General features: G+C 42.8%; 1 protein-coding gene across 3 annotated transcripts in view; it reads right to left on the reverse strand.

The window, feature by feature from the left end:
• CNOT2 (CCR4-NOT transcription complex subunit 2) overlaps positions 1 to 6669 on the reverse strand; it is a 90860-nt gene extending 84191 nt beyond the window's left edge. Inside the window, exon 1 of one of the 3 annotated variants that reach the window (XM_074827247.1) lies at positions 6534 to 6669. The gene's annotated coding sequence lies outside the window, so the exon portion shown is untranslated. Of the gene's footprint in view, positions 1 to 5729; positions 5796 to 5819; positions 5838 to 6533 lie in introns of those variants that run through there. The other 2 variants (XM_074827246.1, XM_074827244.1) reach the window with 2 other exon arrangements.
• Positions 6670 to 20880: the final 14211 nt, after the last annotated feature.

Below are 20880 nucleotides of genomic sequence, written 5' to 3' on the forward strand. Positions count from 1 at the left end.
TCAGCGAGTCACTGCTGGTTGCCAACCAGACCTACACTTGGTCATCCCAGTTTTCAAGACTTGTTGAGCTGTTGTTACAAATTCAGTCAGTAGTGTGTTTAAGAAAGGGAGACCTAGAATTGAATCTACAGTTAGGACCCTAAAAGAACTGCCAGATGCTTTAAACAAAATCAAAAAAAGGACATTTAAACTAAAGATACATGTCTTTTGGAGACAAATAAAAGATTAGGATCTCAACTAATATCAACAGTTTGCAAATTCCTAATGAAGCTGTTATGAAAATACTACTTATCATCAAGCATATAATGCTGGTAGTCACAACACACACCTACCTGAGATAAGGAAAGCTCAGAAGAGCACCAGTCTCTTGAAAACTGTATGTTATCCTTTCAAAAAATTTGGAACACTTCCTGTTTCATCGTAGATGTCCCACAACATACATCATCTTATATATCTGAACTTCCATGAATTAGGGGGAAAACAAATAATGTATTTATTGCCCAAAACATCCTGAAAATGCCAAAAAGTTTTCTAAAAAAAAAAAAATTAACTCCACATCTCAATAGCACAGGAATCTGAATTCACTTCAACTTCCGCCATGAAATAAAGAGATACTGACTTATTCTCGTGTACAATGCTGATCTTAATCAATTTGATCTTGAAGAATCAACTTACTAGAAATGCGCATCCACCCCCAGTAAATAAGCCAACAAATTAAGATTTCAAGGTAGGACGTTGAAAAAAGGTACACCACACAGTGAAGTATTGAGAAGAGTATCAACATTGCAACAAATTAATCAAATATCTCATATAAAGATATTTTTTACTGCAAACAGTTTTACAAGTGGACACAATATTGCAAGGTACTTTTAAGGTTCATCACCTCTTCAGTCTTTCAAAAGTTGATACTGCATACAGCTCTGATTTCTTTTTGAAAACCTTTCAGATTTCCACTTTTCCACACCACAAAGCATGCTATAAACTCTCAGGAAGATAGAAGACTTTCTTCTATACATTTTTTTAGCCTACTTAGTCATTAAATATATACATACCTACTTCACAGCTATTTTCCTACTTTATACTTTTTAAAAATTATATTTATATGCAACAAGTACTTTCTCACAAACTGCATTACTACTGAATGGTGAAAGACTCCAAGCATATACCTGAACAAGTCCCCTACACAGCAGAGCAACAGAAGGAAGGTTGGCAGACCTTTTTTCCATCATTATAATTCTCTGGCAACACTTCCTTTCCAAGAACAGTTTTCACAATTAGAACCAAAAAATGCATTAAAAATAGTTACAAAGAACAGTCAGTCTACCTCAAACAATGCAAGGTTTTAGTAGGCTGGAAGGGGAAAAATACTATTCCAGTAAAACTTGACAAAAAAAAAATAATCACACATTCATATACACTGTATGACAAGTATACAGTCCACTGACACAAGCATTAGTTACTTATTTTACACTAGGATAGGCATCTTCCTACAATCCTTAGAAAAGATAATATATAATATTACATTATCATTGTCTGTGTTACGAAGGCAGCCTTAAAAAAACTTGTTTGCCAAGAAGTTGCCTACAAATCTAAACATTAACAGTTTACAATTTAAAATAGTTGGTGGCTGTTTTAATGTAATTAATCATACTGCTGCTTTTTGGTGCCTGGAAACTCCTTGCTATTGTTTTCAAATACACACAAATTTAGATTGTAATGAAAATGTTGTGGGCATACAGTTCTGAAACATGTAAGGACAAATAATACAACTGCCACCTACTGAATCTGGTATAGGACCATTCTGGTGTTTTTAACATTGCTTTCTCTAACTATATATGTTAACTGGTATCTAGTTCCACAGAAGCCTTGAACCATGCAAGTAAACCAAGGGAAACCATTATCCTCTTACTACAGACTAGAATTTGGCTATAAATTGGTTAAATTACTTACCCAGAGTCACCCATCACTTCAGTAGGTAACTCAAAGACAGAAAGCATGCTCCAACTCTTATGGTCATGCTCAACCCACTGGATTATTGTCTGCTCAGAGAGAGTAATACAAAGTAGGAGCTTCCATTTTACTTCCCACAAATACACCAGCATTTTATACTAGTTTTAAATTTTAAATAAACTATACCTTTCTACAAATAACTTGACCTTAGTCAACTATATTCAACCATCATTGACCTCAAATGCATAAAAAAACTGGAAGGCAGAACTTTGAAAATGCTTCAGAAGTTCATTAAATTACTCACTGCAACCAAGAAGAATCCTGAGCAACATAAGGTACAAGATGATACTTAAAAATACCCCCAAAAACATTATCACAAATCAAAAGGAAAACAAGAGGAAACAATGGTTTACTTACTAATGAATTTCTGATCAACAACCCTTGCATTGTAATTCAACAAGAAAAAGATGTGTCTGCAAAAAGTCTCAATTATAAACTAGTTTTAACCTACCAGCATGATCTGAAAGGAATCCACCTAGGAAGTGTAGAGGGTTGTAAAATTAAATATATTCGCAGTGTAAAGAGCAGTCAGATGGCAGAGCAAGCAAGTCACGGGGAAAAAAATAATGCACACTTTTCTGTAACACTACTGATAACCAACTATCTCAAGACAAATCGGGGGGGCTCAATAACCTCTTTGGGCAAGCATCATTTACACCTTGATTTGGGGCTTATTACACAACCAGACCAGAAGCTGAACTAGTACACACTACCGCAATACAAATATTCAATTTTCAGCAGAGTATTACAAATGAAAGTTAAAATATAAATTATAAGCAATCTGAACATTTTATGGCTCTTTTTGTGTTTGATCAGCAAAAATAAAAAATATTTTAAATCCTATGTAGAAATCTCTTACTGCTTAGCGCATACCATGTTTGGTATACACACACTCTCTCTAAACACAAAATCATTCCATAAGAACAATTTTAAACATGCTATTGTGCAATAATTTCATTTGACACAATTCTTCCTACGCTGTTATAAAGCGCAATAAAAGTAAAGTAGCTGTTAACATACAGCACCCATCCTGAAAACTCGCACATGCAAAGTTAACTGTCAACATGTAAGTAGGTGCTTTTAAGTCAATGAGACTACCCAAAATCTTTCAGTTGTTTGTATGTTTTTACAGGAACCTGGGTCAGGACACCAATGCAACACACACAAACAGAGAACATCTGTGCTAAAGCACATTTGGAAATTAAAAAAAAAAAAAGAAAAGAAAAAACGTCAACCCTATTCAGGAAACACAACTGAAACAGGTTGTTCTGAATTGCTCAGTACAGTATATCTGAAACATCGGGATAAATTTCAAGTAAAAATATTAGCAGATCTCTGTCATGTAGAAGAACGTTTACATCCATTTTTTTATTTATTTATACCTCAAAAGCCCAGATGAAGCAAAGTTAACCAAACTTGAACTTCTTGGCTTTTGACAATCACTGTAACTCATGTATACATTGTAATAACAATAATTTAAAAAAATTATAAACTGTATCACTTGGAGAGCAGTCATTTAAATCTGTGGCAAAAAATTACTGTTTTGACCTACTACAGAACTGTACTTCTACATAAACTGCCACAGACATTTCTATCTAAGCTAACATTTAGAATCATATACAACAAATATGACAAGTATTCTGTCAAGAATTTAAGAAAATTTTAATTTTTTTTAAGAACACATTTTTTAAGGTGCCTTTTAAAAATCTGTATTAAAGCACATTATAGCTTTAAGGGAAAACATAATTTAAAAAAAAGAAGTTAAAATACAAGGATCTACTTACTTTAAAATTTTGTTCTTGGAAGCTTAGGCACACTTTCTCTACTACCTCATAACAAAACAAGCAATTCAATGTTTCTCTTAAGTTTCCAGTTCAAATCAGAAAGCCAGGTGCAAGACACCTCAATTTTAATTCAACTACAGTGTATTTTTAAGTTCTATTCACTTCTTAATAACAAGGAGGTGCAAGACATTTTTGAATAAACAAAGTTATGTGTATCAAAGACTGCTTTAAAGCTATAATGAGGTTACAACTTTGCAATTACTACACGACAGACCCTTGCACTAACATAAAAATAAGTAATTTTTTTTTAAAAGCTACAGCAGAGGCTAAAAAGGCAGTAACATTTCTAATTTCAGAGCTAATCTCTATCTAGACAAAAACACACTGTATAGCAAATACAGGAGAAATACTTTCTGAGAACTACCATTCCACTGCAGACACACACAACTTTCATATGAAGGGACCAAGGTACAGACCAAGATTTACAGGTGCAAACAGCCACTTATGGGACCAGGTTTTAGCATCAAACTTCAGGACATGTTAACTGCCCTATTTTTTCCACTGAATACCAGTTCTCTAAAATTGGATTCTTTTAAAGAGAATTCAAAACAATTTTTTCTATATTCCATGGATTTTTATTTTCAGTTCTTAGCCAAGGGCTTTTGCTTTCATTTGTTGGTAAAACTGACACACAAATGGGTTACAATAACAACGACTACTTTGACAGCAATATTAAGTTTCTAGAAGAGATGTGCAGACAAGGTTTATCTGCTACTACTACATTCTTAGCTTTATCAACAGCTTCCTGAAAGTGAAACGGAAATACACTTGCAAGTAAAGTCAGTCAGCTCACGATAGCAAGTATTCAAATCCCTTCCTAAAATCAGAAGCAGGCGACACCTTGAAGTTTAGCATGCCAGCTGAATTCTCAACATAAACAACAGTGGAAGTTGGGGCAGGGGGGGAAAAGGCATTGGACACATACGTAGTCTTCAAGATCATAGAACTGGATTTTGCGAGTCGCGTTCTATTAACATGTCACTATAAGAGAACTCAGAGTATATCAACATACACCAAAACACACATCCCAATTCTTACAGGTTCAAGCAAAGATGCCTTTGCAATATAAACCTAAACAATTATTTTGCTCTTGCAGGTCTTTACGAGCCTTAACAGTCTGAAACACACCCCAGTTTCCAGAAGCACAAAGGTTTTTATTAACTGATACTACAGCAGGTTCAATCATCTTAAACTCCCTTCCCCCAGCTGAAGAGTTAAAACTAGCACCTGGTCACCAGCACCAGGTGTTACTGCCATGCAGGCACACAGGAATGTCTCCTTCACACACTCAAGTCACACGTACACACATACATATACAAGAAGGCGGCGCAAAAAGTTCTTATCTTCCCCTGGGGATAAATTAGTGCAAAGTTGGAAACAAGTTTTTCCCTAACAAAACAGAGTTACAGCAGAAATAAAAACATGCTCGTGTTAGATGTGGATCAGCAGCTTCTGCTGCTGCTAATCCACATCTAACACGAGCATGTTTTCATTTTCTCGTATTACAAAACCTCCAAAACAAAGTTCCTATAACTTCACAAAAAAACCCACCCCAAAACAGAAATGCTACACCTAAGATACCTGTAAGCACATCCTTGCTTCCGTCAGGAGCATACGTACACTAACTACAGCGTAAACACTGCCTCTCGCACCCCTCCCCACCGCTCTGGTGTCCCCCTCTCATCCCTAACCTGTCACCCGTTCCCACCTCCCCCCCGGGTCAGGTTCACGCTAAAGCTTCAAACCACCGCCCCGGCGGGCAGGGGAAGGCCGGCTCCCTCCTCCGGGGGCACCGCTCGGGAAAGCGGCTCGGTCCGTTTCAAGTTTGTTTCACAAACACGTCCGAGGGAATACCAGAACCTGTTTACACATCACCTTAACTGCTGCCGGGAGCAGAGTGGAAAAGGTGCGGGCGAAAAAAATATTTTTTTGACAGAAAACCAGCCAGCAGCACCCCCGTCTCACCCCCTTTTCTTCACCCCGGGCCTTCCCGGGGGCCGGCGGCGCAGGCCGCAAGGCCACTTCGGCGCAGCGCGCAGCCCGGCGCCGCCCGGGAGCGGGACGGCGGCAGCCCCGGCCGTGGGTGGCAGGTTTCGCTGCCCCGGCGCCGGGCCCGGGGGGAGGCGGCGGGCGAGGGCCGAGCGGCCGCGCACCCCCGCGGCAGCGCGGAGACGGGCTCGGCGGCGGGGGGGGAGGTGGGGGGGGGCGGTGCGAAGGGGGGGCGCGGAGGCAGCCGTCGCTAGGCCCGGGGCCGGGCCGGGGCGTGCGGCTAGGCGACGGCGGGAAGGAGCCGTCCCGGGCGGGCCGAGCGGGCCGCGGGGCGAGCTGCCAGCGGCGGCCGCGGAGGATGCGGGGCCCAGGCACCGCTGGGCCGCGGCCTCGGCCGGCCCCGGAGCGGCGCCCGGCGGCCGCCGCCGCCCGCGGCCGCGGAGGAGGGCGGGGGGCGGCGGGCCGGGTCGGGCCTGCGGCTGCGCTCCCGGCTCAGGCGCCGCGCGTCCCCCCCGTTCCCCCTCGGAGACAAAAGCAAACGGAAACCCGGCGGGACGGCCCCGGACCCGCAAGGCCCCGCCACGGGCCGCGCCGCCGCCCGGCCCTCCCTCATCGGCCCGCGGCCGGGACGGCGGCGGGGCCCAAGGCGGCGGCGGGGGCCGGGGAGGGGGCGGCCGGGGCCGGACTCACCGCATGAATTTTCTTGTCCCGCGGATCCAAGATGGCTGAGTATCCAGCACGGAGGATGCTGGGGGAGCAACCTTTACCCTCTGACCCGGCCGCCGCCGCCGTGACCCCGCCGCCGCTCGGCCCGGCAGCCAGCGCCGAGGGGCGGGGGCAAGCGCCGCCGCACGGCCCAGCACGGCCCGGCCCGGAGCGCCGCGGCCCCGCCGGGAACGGCGCGGAGGGGCTGAGGGGGACGGGGAGGAGGAGGAGGAAGAAGAAGGAGCAGCGAGACTCGGCTCCGCTGCGCTCCCTCCGCCTCCCGCGGGAGACGCGGCCCAGCGCTTGGAGCCGGGCCCGCTGTGGGGCTGCCGGGGCCCGCCGCGCGCCGCGGGCCTAGGACTGCCGGAGGCGCCGGCGCTGACAGAGGCGCTGCTGGCCGGGGACACGGGGCGACGGCGTCCGGCCCGACACCCATTTTGTGAGGGGAGAGGGCGGCCCAGCCCAGCCTCCAGCCCGGCCCGGGCGGCGCGCAGGCCGGGTGCGCCGGCCAGACCGGGGTGTGGGGACGAGCAGGGTTCAGGGGCAGCGGGGCTCCCCGGTTCTCTTCTCACCCTGCGGAGGCAGGAGCCCCCAGGGGTGCCGGGGGGCTGTGGAGACCTACCCCGGGAAGAGCCCCAGCGTCCCGAGGGGCTGTCCCAACCACTGTGGGCCCGGCCTGCAGCGGCCTGGCCTGGCTGCAGGCTGTGCCTTAGCCTGCGGAGGATCTGGGTCAGGAACTACCGTCCTGCTTGGGTAAATTGCGTGAAAGCTCGTATTCTCGCTGCTGGTGAAGTAGTGCTGGGCAGGCAGGCCTTGCCGGCCACTCTTGTCTGTACTAGAATGGAAGAGTGTTGTCAAGATGACACAACTGGACTTTTTGTTGCTAATTTATCAATCCTGAAAACATGTGTGTTATAACTGGCTCAAGTATAGCAAATGCAGCTGCACAAAATACTCATACTGTAAATAATTTCAGTTAGGCTGTCAAGGGTACAAAAGCTAAGCCTGTGCACGAGTGTTATTTGTGAACTGGCTTCTCTGCTCCATCAAGAAAAACAATAGTGCTTCTACCTTAATTTTGGTATGAAATCATCACAAAGTTTTAAAAATTCAAACAAAAAGATGAACATGTAATACTTTGCCAGAAATAGCGTGTTTCTTTCAATAATTTCACACATGTGCTTTCTTCTCAGGTTTGATTTTGGAGCTCCAAACAATGTAAAAAATTAAGTATTCAGTAGGTTACATAACAGTAGGATTTAATAGAAATGTTAGTACTACAGTAACATGTCTGTCAACATAAACATGTTTTGAAGATGAAAGAACAGTCTTTCATCTAAGCTAGGAGACCAGTTTCTTAATGCCACCACCTTTTTGCGCAGTACACAATTGGGTGTGGAACGTGGGTGCCATATCATTGAAATGAATGTCTATACACTCTGTCCAGGAAAGTACTGCATTTTACTATTCTAGTATTTTTAGCCTTTCATTTGTCACTCAAATATTCATGCATTTGTTATAAACAAGCCATTATAAAACAGGATGTCAGGGTGTTTTAAGTAGAGTATCTATAAACTTCTGGAGTACTTTTTGTTGTTCAGTCTGAAAAATGAATGATTTCTTTATACCACGTGACATATAAAGGCAGTACTTTTGGACTGAAAACTGATGCATCTTACTGTTGTTAAATAAGCTTTTCTATAGTCTGATTGACCCTTTTACATCCATTGATAAACATTTTGCTTCATTATATGTCATTTTACACTTTAATGATCTGAGTTTGTTTTTCAAAAGCTAATTTTTGTTATATTTCCCCAAGGGGAAGTCATTTAAGACTTACGATACCCAATGATATGATGAAAGTAGACTAAGCACCTGACATTGTCATTGCATCTATGTGGACTGATCTCTCTGTCCATTACAAAATTACAGTTTACATGCAAATCAGTTAACATTTATATGACAAGAAGCCTGTATAGTTCAACAGAGCTAGGGAACAGAAAAAATAGGTTTTCTTGTCTTAGACTGGTTAGCTTAGTATAAGAACCTAACTAGCAATCACAATGTATGTAAATTGTGATTTAAATTCTGTTAATTAAAAAAAAAATTAACCTCCCTTCTGCCTTAAACTGTGTTTAGTTGAGGAACCTCGTCATCACTGTGGTGGTAGTAGGTGTGTATTCAACTTCCTCCTGTGTTTTCTTAAAGAAAGTGAAAGCTGTCAGCATTTTAATGCTTTAAAATAACCTCTGAAGCCACTAAAGAGGATGTATTGTCGTGTATGTGTTCATACATTTGCTACTTTTAGCCTTGGTTCAATACATTTTTCTGCAGTGGTGAGGCCTGTTTTGCATAGTTGCACCTGCTTAATTAAAGAGGTGTCCTGAGCTCATTTAATGCAAGGGCTGCTAATCATGTCTGGACACTCCTAATTCATTTTGAACCTTACATGGTATGGTTTGACCTCCTTGTGTAAGTCTTTGTCTATGAAGAGATATGCATTTGTTATTTTTAATCTCATTTAATCAATGGTCTCTTTTTTTTTCTTCCTTGACTTATTTCACGAGCTAGGCTGATACAGATCACTTTTTAATCAATATAAGAATGTCTATAGGAGTCAATCTGCAAATTTTTGTCTATGACAGCATGGGTGAAGGAACTATAGTGCATGATGGCAGCAAGTACAGAAAACCTGTCCTGCAGGTGATGGTGTGTGCAGGCCCATACAGTCAGCAATTCATGTGGTGCTGTTAAAGTCAGTCAGCACAGTCTTCTACCTAATCTTCACAAAAGTCATGGCCTTAATGTGCATGTTCTGAAGCAGTCGTGACACTCATCTTGTAGCCATTTGGATTTCCAGCTAGCTGTTGCTTCTGCTAATGCCCACAGAGGCCTAAAAGCCTACAGCATCAGGCTGGAAAATTTGGGAAGAAGTCATCAGGAGTGACGAATGTACTCGGAATCCCCAAATGCTTTATTGTCATGGCTCTGGATGTTCACTGGAAATTCTCTGCAGTTTTTCTGAACCTTTGCTCCAGAGAGTTTGTGGATGCTCTTTGGCTCCATTAAAACTGCCATCAATAGATTCAGGCAATGCAGTCGCAGAAGTGGGAGGAAGGAGAATTGCCCAGAGTATGTGCAGAACACAGTTAGGGTGTTCCACTTTGCCAAAACGTAAAATTAAATTAGTCATAGTAAGACCACCATCCTCGATCATGATTGGGAGTAGAACATGGTGAATAGCCAACCCTGTAAGTCATTTTTATATAGAACAAAAAAGTGCGTTGGGGCACAGCAAGGGTCTTTCCTTCTCACACCTACAGATTGTCCCAGTATTCCTCAGGAAAAACAAATGCGGTGCTATTGCCTAGAGCAAGGGTTAGCAGCTTTTCAATGGTGGTGAAACAGCCTGTACTTTAATTTCTCAGATTAGGGTTGGAATAAACAGCTGGAACCAGAAGATAGTTTCCCTCGACTGCAAGGTGCACTTAATTAGCCAAAACACTGAAATATCACTTCTGAAGGAGGCAAAGATTTCTGATTTCTGCTGCACTCACAACTGTGTGAGACTCATGAACTGGGGAGCGGCAGCTTCTCACGAATGTGTTTCTTGCACGATATTCAGAAGTCTCTCAGTTGCTTTCTTTGGAAGAAGGTTGTAGGGTTACAGCACTGCTCTGCATTAATCTTCGCCCTAGAAGAACACAGTAGATTTTTTTTTTCATAAATATAGCCTATTTAATTTTTTAAGTATTTCTAAAACACAAGGATAAAGGTCAAAGTGTACACCAAATCTGATATTAAAGATCTCACCACAAAGAGGTGTTAAAACATTTTTTCAAGAGTAAAAGCACTAAGACCTCTCATTTTCTTACTGTATTTTCTCATAATTCTTCATTATTACACTAAAATGGAACACAAAATATTTAGATTTGGGAGGATTTCATGGTTAGTTTGACTTCTGCAAGTTAATCTCCAATTTCTAGTTTATTTAGGAGAGGTAAGGGAAGGATCAGCTGTTTCCATGGCACTGTCCTTATCTATCCTTTCACTCCTACAGGGGATTTCCAGGGATGGCTGTTGGCAAAGGAAGTCCTAGAAGTGCAGCTCCATTACTGTTTTAGTGTTAAAATGCATCACAAGGTATCCACACAGATGGCCTCTCATCTGCTGGATTTGTAGTTTCCAGGAGGGAATATTGGGAGCGGAAGTATCTTCATCTCAGTCTCTTGTATTTTTACTATCAGAAAACCCTATCTCAGCCTTCTGCTGTAGTGCCTTCAGTGTCTGATTTAGTGCTAATTATACCAGAGCATCAGGGGGAAAAAAATCCCAAGTTTAAAAAGAAATCTGCCAATTCTAGAAAGTAATATGACCCCAAACTGGAGATAAAATGTAAAATTTTCCAAAAATAAGATTCTTCATGCTGCTGTATAGCAACATGAGGTCTGCGAGAGTGCTAGTAAATGAGAGGATAAATCAAGAATTAGAGATAGCAGCAGTTTCAAGTATTTCTTAAGACAAAGAGAGAATAATGTTACAGGCAGAAATATGTTTTCCAGAGGAGAGAAAGTATTAGAGAAATGCAAGCCAGTGCCAGAGTAGGTGCTGACTGACATTCCCAAGCAAGATTATCCCCAGAGAGGCAGGAGTTACAGCAGTGGTGACAGGGGGACCCTTCCTATCTCAGTTCTCAAGATTGCAGTCAGCAGTACTCTTGCTGGTGGTCATTGGAGAGCTGCCTGGTCAGAAGTGCTGTTTCTCATTTGAAACTATTAAATCATGTCAAAAGACAGACAATGTTTTATTCTGGGTGTTGTGGGCTTTTTGGCATGACTTTTCCATGTAACTACTAACTGATGTAGTTACTATGCATATGCGCTACACAGGACAGTCTCTCCATTAAGCTGCAGTCTCTGTTAATAAAAACATAAACTTCAGTGTTTAAGATGGTTGCAGTTAAAAGTTAAGCTGGGAAGTAAGAGCTATTACAACAGTTTTGCAAAAAATGATCAGCAAATATGTAACCAGCAGCCTGGGGAAAGCAACCACAGTATCTAAGGTAAAAGGAGGATTAGTTTCTATTATGACAGGTCTCAGCTTGGGAAGTTCTCAGCTAGGGAAAGGAACAGCCTGGGGGGCTAGAAAGTGCTGGATTCTCGTTCTTGCTTTCTGAGAGTTTTTCATGTTTGTCAGTCAGGCCTATTTCCAAAAATGTGCTCTCCCCTAAATAAATATTAATAAGCCCAACAAATGAACTCTGGCTACAAGCAGATGACATTAGTCTGACATCACACTGGAAGCCAGAGAACTCCAGTATCACTGTCCCACTGGGTGGAGTGCTGGGAGCACGGCCCCAGCCCTGTTCAAGCAAGTTGCCAGCATGCAGCTGCAGAAGACCCACAAGAGCACGACTGCCTAGGAAGCCCAAGTTGGCCAACCCATGCCACTTGGCAGGAGTTTGATGGTGCCTGGAGAAGGGTCCTGGAGCTCCCCAGTGGTGCTGTTACCTACCCATGTCTCCTGCCAGCCCCACAGCCTGTGGATGATTTCACATGTGGACAGACCCTGGGAGTGCTTGCTGACTAAGTATTTGGTTGTGTTTTGTGCTTGTTTGAAGAGGAGAGTCAACTGTTGAGCTATTTTGAAAGTTTGCTGGGGTCCTGATAATCACACTGGATGACTCTCATCATCAGCAGAGAGTCTGTCACATTTTTTCTGCAATAAGGCCAAAGGCCAGCTACCAGGCACGGTGCTGGTCTCTGACACTGGGTTGCAGGTCCAGGACAGAATGAGGCTTACAAGGGCTCAGAAGGACTTGAGCTACCTCATTTTCCAAAGCCATCATCAACTCATGTCTTAAAATGAGACTTGTTTACTACAGACTTAGGCAGAAAAACCAAAAAGCTCTTACTTTGCACTTGCCAGCCTTGGTGTATCTGACTGTTCATCCCAATGAAGGCTGAAACCCAGATCATAAGTCCAAAGCTGCTGCTTACCTCCTTAGCCAATTCAAGTTGCAGAACTTACTTCATCAAAGCTAATCTGTGTCTGCAGCCACTATACTGAATTGAATTACTTTTCATTCTGTCTGGCATAAAACTAGCCGCCCATGTGCCTGGGAAACTCCAATAGCCATTACCATCGCAGGGCTGAGACAGAGCCTTCCTAGTTGAGCAACAGCCCTGCTGTATCATGGACTATAGCGCTCTGTAATGGGGCAATAGCAGCTACTTTTAAGCTCCCCTTCACCTTCGCTATACTGCCCAGCAAGAGATAGAACTACACACGCCAGCTCAGGACCCTCCAGAACTTTCCTGGGTCTCAGTTTTGCTGCAGTCGATAGGATGCTAGTTGATTACAAAAGTGCCCCCAAAGCCTTGGATACCACCGATGGTTCCCTACTCCTGTCCTTTTCAGGACTATAAATGCAAATTTTTTGTTTACCATGCAGCCAATCTATGAAATCTCATGATGCAGAAATTCAGCTGTAAATATTGCATGCTCAAACAGTTGAACCTCTCCCACCTCTTCCCACTTCAATCCTGCTCATCATTTTCAATACTCTTAGCGGAGGAGCTGCCTACATCTGAGAGCAATGGAGCCACTCTGCATGGGGAGACCAACTGACCGAGGCAGTCTGCTGCTTCCCCAGTCAGACATGTCTCTCAGCAGAAATCAGCTACATTTTAAATTCAGTGCCCTGCTGTGCTCCCATCACCTCCAGCAGAGCCTCTAGTTCCTATTGCAGCCCTGCTCCTTGCCTAGCTCTGCTTCTTGCTTGGGTTGGCACTGAGAAAAGTGGCAGCATCTTCAGAGAAGAAAGGTAAGACTCTTCCTTCCTTCCTTCCTTCCTTCCTTCCTTCCTTCCTTCCTTCCTTCCTTCCTTCCTTCCTTCCTTCCTTCCTTCCTTCCTTCCTTCCTTCCTTCCTTCCTTCCTTCCTTCCTTCCTTTCTTTCTTTCTTTCTGTCTCTCTTTCTCTCTTTCTCTCTTTCTTTCTCTCTTTCTCTCTTTCTCTCTCTCTTTCTCTTTTTCTTTCTCTCTCTCTTTCTCTCTCTCTTTCTCTCTCTTTCTCTCTCTCTCTCTTTCTCTCTTTCTCTCTCTCTCTTTTTCTTTCTTTTCTTTCTCTCTTTCCTTCTTTCTGTCTTTCTCTCTTTCTTCCTCTTCCTCTCCCTCCCTCCCTCCTTCTCTCTCCCCACTCTCTCTATTTTGATTTCTTTCTCTCATCTTGATGTCTTTTTGACATCACACACAGAGTGATATAAATATTCTTGCAATAAGCAGGCAAGTCCTTTTAGTACAAGAGACTAACCCCAGTCCTGCTGTGGGTTCTGTGCAAACAAACTGCTGTGCCTGTTGGGGAGTCCCACAGATTTTGGTACAGACCTGAAACACGAGCCATATTGTGCAAAACTTTCATTTACAATTTCTACATCCAGGATGTTTCCTGTTTCATTACACATTGTGATAGCTAGAAATGAAAACATTAAAGCCTCAGTTCTGCAGCACTTTCTCAGGCAGAAGCTATGGCAGGTGGTGCCTGGGCTGGGCACAGGGACAGACCCACCAAGACAACAGACACATTTTAAATTCTTTTTGTCTAGGTACGGTCCCAGCAAGCTTATATTCACAGCAAGTCCATGGGGTATACACACTTTCCCTTATAACTAAGCAACACTGTAACACTGATTCCCACTGGTAACTGAAAGGATACAGTATCATGTACTGGCAGGAGTCGTGTACCTCATATGCACAAATATATTTTACTTTTTATATTTTTCCTTTGATGTTAAGTCAGATGAATTTGAAAGCTATGGATATGATTCATCTCACCACCTTTAGCTGTCTGAAAAGGAGGTGCCTGGTCTAAGCTATTCATCCAATTTTCCTGCAAGTCAATGGAGAGAGAAGGGAATTTTTACTCCTGCTGCTGCCTCCTGTGGCTGGGAGTCTCTGCAGGCTGCAGGTGACTGGTGTAGATGGGATGTGGAGCACTTGGTTGGCTAGGACTAGCTGGGAGAAATTACACAGTCTGTTTACTCAAATGGGAAGCCTGAATAATGCTTGTTCTGCATATTTAGGAGTTGTTTACTAAAAAGTAAGTTTGTGCACAAATAGAAAGATTTTCTGCTCAGGGCCTGTGTTTGGAAAGTATGCAAGAAGGTCTCTCTTTTATACACTATATGGCAAATCTGGTCATGAAATATTATGTTGGCATAAAAGAATGGAAAGTATTCTCTTGATTGCAAGATTTAATTTAATAGGAAGATCTTAAATATGAAACTATGTAATCCTAATGTATATTCCTAAAAACAATTTCAGAAGGACCATGCCTTTTTCAGGGCTGCAAAAGTCATCTGCAGGAAAACAGTTTCTTAACATGAAATTGTTACTAGCTTCTTAAAATGTAGGTAGCAGTTCCGACATCCTCTGTTTTCATACTAATTAAGTTATGTCTGTTGTTTTAGTATGAAGGCATATTTATTTCAAATTCACCAGCATAAAGAGCTGTTATGAGCTCCAGAGATCAAGGTTCTGGTGTTACAAATACATAGCTGGAGACAGTCCTTTCCTAAGCACTTACTGTCAAAACAGACAAGATAGAAAAGGAGGAGATGATGAAAAGGAGCTGAAGCGACTTGCTAAAAGTCATATAATAGTCTCCTCTCCCAAGTTCCAGCACAGGAGTAAAGCTGCTAACTGGGACTGCAGATGGACTAGCTTACCCTACAGTTAACTTGGCCTTTCCAGTTCAAGAAAAGTGTTCCCTAGGGAGAAAAACAATATGACAAATGGTTTATATTCAGACATGGAATATCCTGAGCAAGAATTTTATGATTTTTAGCATTGTTAGCATGGCAAAAGATTTTGTGATGGATAGCTGTGGTTGCCACATCCTTGTTAGCAATCCATACTAGCACCCGAGTAAAATACTAGCTGAAGGTTGCTGAGCATAATCTTTTTTTAAAAAGTGTACAAATATGAGATAATCTGAGACATCTTCTTCAGCAGCCCAGGTATACTCTGATCCTGTCCCAACTTCTCCACTCAGCCTTGAGTGTTTCTTTACTGAGAACATTTATGGAGATTTCTCATGCTAATCCAGTGAAAAGATAGTTGGTGCTCTGAGCCCTGAAACCATTTGAGGTTTTGTCAGAAAATAAATCTGACTCCAGAGTTCCCAATACTCTAAAAGATTGTGGCCCCTCTTCTGTTGGTTTATATTTGTTTAAAAAAAAAAAATGTAAATGAATTAAATTTGTAGCAGCAGGCTTTGTGCCAAATCAAGAGCCTAGCTCCATGCCAGACCATGTATCATCCATCCTTCAGCAGTCAACGCAAAATCAGAAAAAGCTTTTAACTAGCTGTGGCTGGGTGAGCAAACCCATACTGGAATGGACTGGAGTGTGCTGTGACCCAGGAGTGCGCAGATGTGGCACAAGCCATCATGGCCTGAAGGTAGACAGCCATATTTTGGATTGGGCTTTTTACAGCTAGTCACATTGCAAACTGACAAAAAGCTGCTTAGCCCAGGAAGCCCTAATAATTAGGTCTCTGTGCTGGGCTAACAAAGTTACGTTGTTTTCAGGGAGGATGAGCTGTGGGAGAGGTCTTGCATCTGCCTGTAAAACATCGAATGGACCTATCCTGGGAACACAGCCTGTGAGTCGCTCTGCTGCCTGATGAAGCACTAGGAAGTTTTTCCTTTGTGCTTCTTCCCCCTCCTCTTGGGTGAAGTGCGTGAGGCAGTCGTGATTCATTACCTTCGGGATACCTGAGATGGCAATGCTCCCTGCTCTGGTGCAGATGGGGGTTTTACTGTCCTATCAACCATTGAAGAGGTATCTGTAGCCATCACTTCTGGTTGTCAAACCACTAAAGTAATAAAAGGAAGTATAGAGTAGGACACTCATTGCCAAAATCATCTGGGTGTGAGCTGAAACTGAAACACCAATTGCTAGGCGTTAACTGCTGCTGATTTAACTCTTCATGAGTGAATTCGTGTGTACATAAGTAGTTTTGTATACTCCCTTACGATTCCCATAGGCGTTTATAAGCAGGATTTGGGGAGACAAGTTTCAATGTCATTATTGGTATTATCATTATTATAGTTGCTAATTGCCTGTAGAAGATTTGCATTTAACCGAGCCCAGGTTGCAGTGTGTTAGGTCAGGACCTGCCCTGGAAGGTTCCTGGTGCGACAGCCAGCTGCTGTGGAGCAGGGGAGATCAATTTCCAGCGCAGCCTGGGGCAGATCTCTTGAGCCCTTTTCCCAGGCGGATCTGACATCCAGAAGCAGCCTGTTTTCTCTGTTTCTCCAGATGGTTGCTCTGCCACAAATGTCCAGCCTCAACTATTCATTCCACTATCTGTTGCCTCTGTAAATAAAGATATCAACCAATTTTTCACTAGTTATCAGGAAATAAGTACCTTAATTCAAGTCTACTGTGAAGTGACTTCTGTGTCTTGGCCTTGTGGTAGTTTCAGTAGGTCTTCCTGATACTATAGATAAAATATTTTTTGGAGGAAAAGGAGTAATCCTAGTGCTAAAACATATGTTTCTGAACTCACCATTGAGCATTTTCATAAGTTTAATTGTATCTAATGCATTAAAGAATTTATCATTTGTAACATATAGTTAAAATCCCTATGGTATAATATAGCAGTAACTTGTACAAATACACCTGGAAAAATGCAAGCAATAATCTTTTTTGTTTACAGTATTATCAAATATTTTATATTTTATGGCAGTTTGGGGAAAAGAAAAGCTATTGAATTAGTTTAGAATAATTCCTCATTTGTATCCTCTGAACTGGGCAAACAGTCTTTCACTTCTCCTTTATAAGAGACATTCTATGAGCACTGGGGCTTCACCCACCCACAACAAGGAAAATAACTAACAATTGTGTTTTAAGGGCTGTGTCACATGCATGTGCATCGTGTGTGTGAATACTGTACTGTTACAGTTCTCTGGAGAGAAACAGAGCAGTTGTGGATCCTACTTTCTAAATCCATGTCCTGGGATGAAAACAAAAGCGTGCTAGTCATCCCTGCTGCTACATATCACATGACTTTCTTTTTCTTTGGGGTTTCTTGAGAATGGAGATGCCCAGTTACAATTTTCACACAATCATTCCTTCTCTGAAATTCTTGTATATAAAATAAGTAGAAATATGAGTTAAAAACAAAATATTTTTTAGTACATTCTGATTTCTCTTATCTGTCAGATATAGCTGGCATTGGCACTCATCTGCCAACAGAATTACTTCTCAACTCCTAATACTTGTTTATTTTAGACTGGGAACTTTTCCAGAGGGGATATACCCTAATTATTGTATGTCAGTGAAACACTACTTCTACACCAGACCAAAATTGCCAGAAAAATGAAATTCACTTCACACACTAAAGGAACACAAATATCACAGATATGCACCTCCTTACTGCATTTCTATTGTAGAGATATCACTATTTTGCTTATAGGTTACATTTTAAGAACATTTTTCTGTTTTCCTTAGCAAAGGAGATATCTGCAGTGATTTTCTCTTCACCTCTTATAAAAGGAACATCTTTCATCCATCAATACTTTCTAAATCATATATTCAGCATTTAATTATTTTAGGTCTGCCTTCTGAAATGAAATTCTGATCTTGCGTGAAATGCCTAGGGAGTGTCATAACCTAAGCCAAAAGTCCCTGTTGGATGTTCATTGCATGGCTGCATGCGGGGTGCCAGCACTGACCTGCATGGTTGTAAAGCCTCTCCTGGGCTGGAAAACCTTCAGCACTGCCTCTGCCATCAGTGCCTCCAGCTCACTCCCTGGATCCATATCAGTATAGATAGTATAGATCTATAGGTCTGTGTATTATGATCCACTACCTATATGGGGAATGCTCAGTACAGCTGTGATGAACATCTCTGGACCAGTAATAAGCACTGAATACACCCTATTAGTTTAGCTTGTGTTGTCCCAGAATCCAAATTCTGTGGAAAACCTAATTCCGAATTAAACTCATTCAACTGAATTTTATTTTAAGCAGCACAAGAAATTAAGCAGGTACATCTCTGCTTGATTTCTCTACCACATTTTAGCATTCTTTGGGATTTAGGTCAGTGAATTTTTATTGTTCATGACATCCCTCCTCCTACCTCCTCACCCTTCTTCTGGGATTCCCTTCTGGGTTACTCTCTTCATCTAATCAGGGACTCTTTCTTTCTCCCTCTCTCCCTCTGACCTTTGAAGTACAATTTCTTCTGCTCCATTTGGTCCATCAGTGGAAAAGGGCATTCTTGCCCATAAAACCTCTGTATTTTAGACAGTTCTCAATGTCTCAGCTTTTGGTAAGCACTTTGATAGCCTGAATACTTGTTTGGGCCTTTTTATTTGTTTTGTGTTCCATGCTCAGTATAGTTCTGCACTCTGCACTTGCTTCCATCCAGCTCTGTGGGACATTAAAAAGATCCTTCCAGGTAGTGCACACTCTTTAGCATCCCTCTCTTCTCATTGTGAAGTCTTAATGACTTCTTTTTCTCCCCTTTGCTCTTTTGCATGACAGGATTCTTACAAGCCTTTAGCTATTTTGTTGCTCTTGGAGGAAAGGGATTGTACACAGATTTCTTCAGCACCACCAGCACACACTAATACATCAGGGATTGTATCGATCCCCCGCCACACCAAAACAAGCTTTTGCATCTGGGAACCCTGCCTGTGCTGCAACTGCTTATTTCCAACTGTGACACATCACGGAGGATCACCTCCAAGGCCAAGGATGTGGCAACCATGAGTATTCATCATGAAATCTTTCACCGTGGGAGGTAACGATGGCTGGAGTGTGACCTCAGGTTCACCAGCACACTGCCTGTCAGACAGTCTGGCTCTGGCTGTCCTCAGCCTTGGCTGTGCTTACAGTCATGCTTTGCTATCACACATGAAGTTGCATCCTGGAAGTGAAAAGGAGAGTAGCTGAAGAAGTGCTTGGATTAGACAAAAGTCTGGTGTTACTATTAGTGCTGCACATACACACAGACAGACAGACACAAGTCTGGCAATCTGGGACATGCAATACTTACAGGAGCACGATTCTCTGCAGATGATGTCCCTCTTTAGCCACTCATTCCCTCACTCTTGCAAAAGGAGACTGAAAGAAAAGACTAAAGACACTGAATCCATTGTAGCTGGCTCTTTTACATAGACATTTTGCTGCTTACACCTTCCTCTGTCTGAAAGAGCCATGACAGGAGGATTTGGTCTGAATAACTGCAATCTTGCTCAATAACACAGCACTTCCTTTCCTGGAAATGCATTTTATGCACCTCAGCTTCGAACTCTAATAACTCTCCTAGCCAGCTAGAAATATGGTATTCATGTTTAAAAGGTAGATAAAAGGTTTTGCTTTCCTGAAACATCCTTCAAAGTATGAACAAACTGAATTACATTTTTTCTTGAAAGATGCATTTACTTAGATGTTTCGGTTTGAAAGCAGAAAAATGTTCAAGAACCTGATCAAAATTCAGACACCAGTCATGCAAGTCATCCTCTAGTATGAAGAATTCAAACAGGATTTCTAATCTGATGACTCTGAAATGCAAAACCCCAGCATTCTGAAAGCCCCTCAAAAGACAGAACCCCCACTCAAACCTTGCAAATAATTGTTTCCTCTTTGCTCATTTAAAAATTCAATCCAATAGTTTCTCACATGTGGCCACTAAACTGTCATTTTAAATTTGCAGGATAATCTACTTCTGGCCTGCAGTGACACAAACATCCTCCTCTACCCATTTGGCCCAGCAGATATTAACCTCAGTCTAAAATCGTTAGCTGAGCACGTTGGCACTAAGAGCTCGGAGGTATGATGCCACCGACCCCACTGCCATTGCTCCTGGGATGAAGTCAGCCAGATCCCTGGCACGGCTGTGCTACTTTTCATCTGTTCACATGGCACCCTGCCCACTGGCAAGGGCTTCTGCCAGGCTTAACGACTCATCAGTGCCAAACTAGGAAGGGTTTTGGTGAGCATCCCATGGTGTGGGCATAGATAGCTCCGTCCCCATCACAGGCACTGCTGCATTCAGGCAGCTGGGGCATGGGGCTATTTGAGCATACAGGCATTGGCAGGATATCTGTTACCCCACAACAAATAGGAGTTTTGGGGGTTGTGAAAGCCTTTGTTTGCTCTCCTGGGTTTCTTTCCTGCAGTGTTACCTGGTGAGTAGTTACTGAGCCTCAAAGGGAGCCAGGGGCAGTGGGGCAGCGGTCAGGAGGGCACCGGTCCTGGCTCTGCAGGTGGTGGCCCGCGGAGCCAGGGCCACATCCCACTGGTACACTAAGGCCCAT

This window comes from Strix aluco, chromosome 5 (genome assembly GCF_031877795.1).
Source record: "Strix aluco isolate bStrAlu1 chromosome 5, bStrAlu1.hap1, whole genome shotgun sequence".
Lineage (NCBI taxonomy): Eukaryota > Metazoa > Chordata > Aves > Strigiformes > Strigidae > Strix > Strix aluco.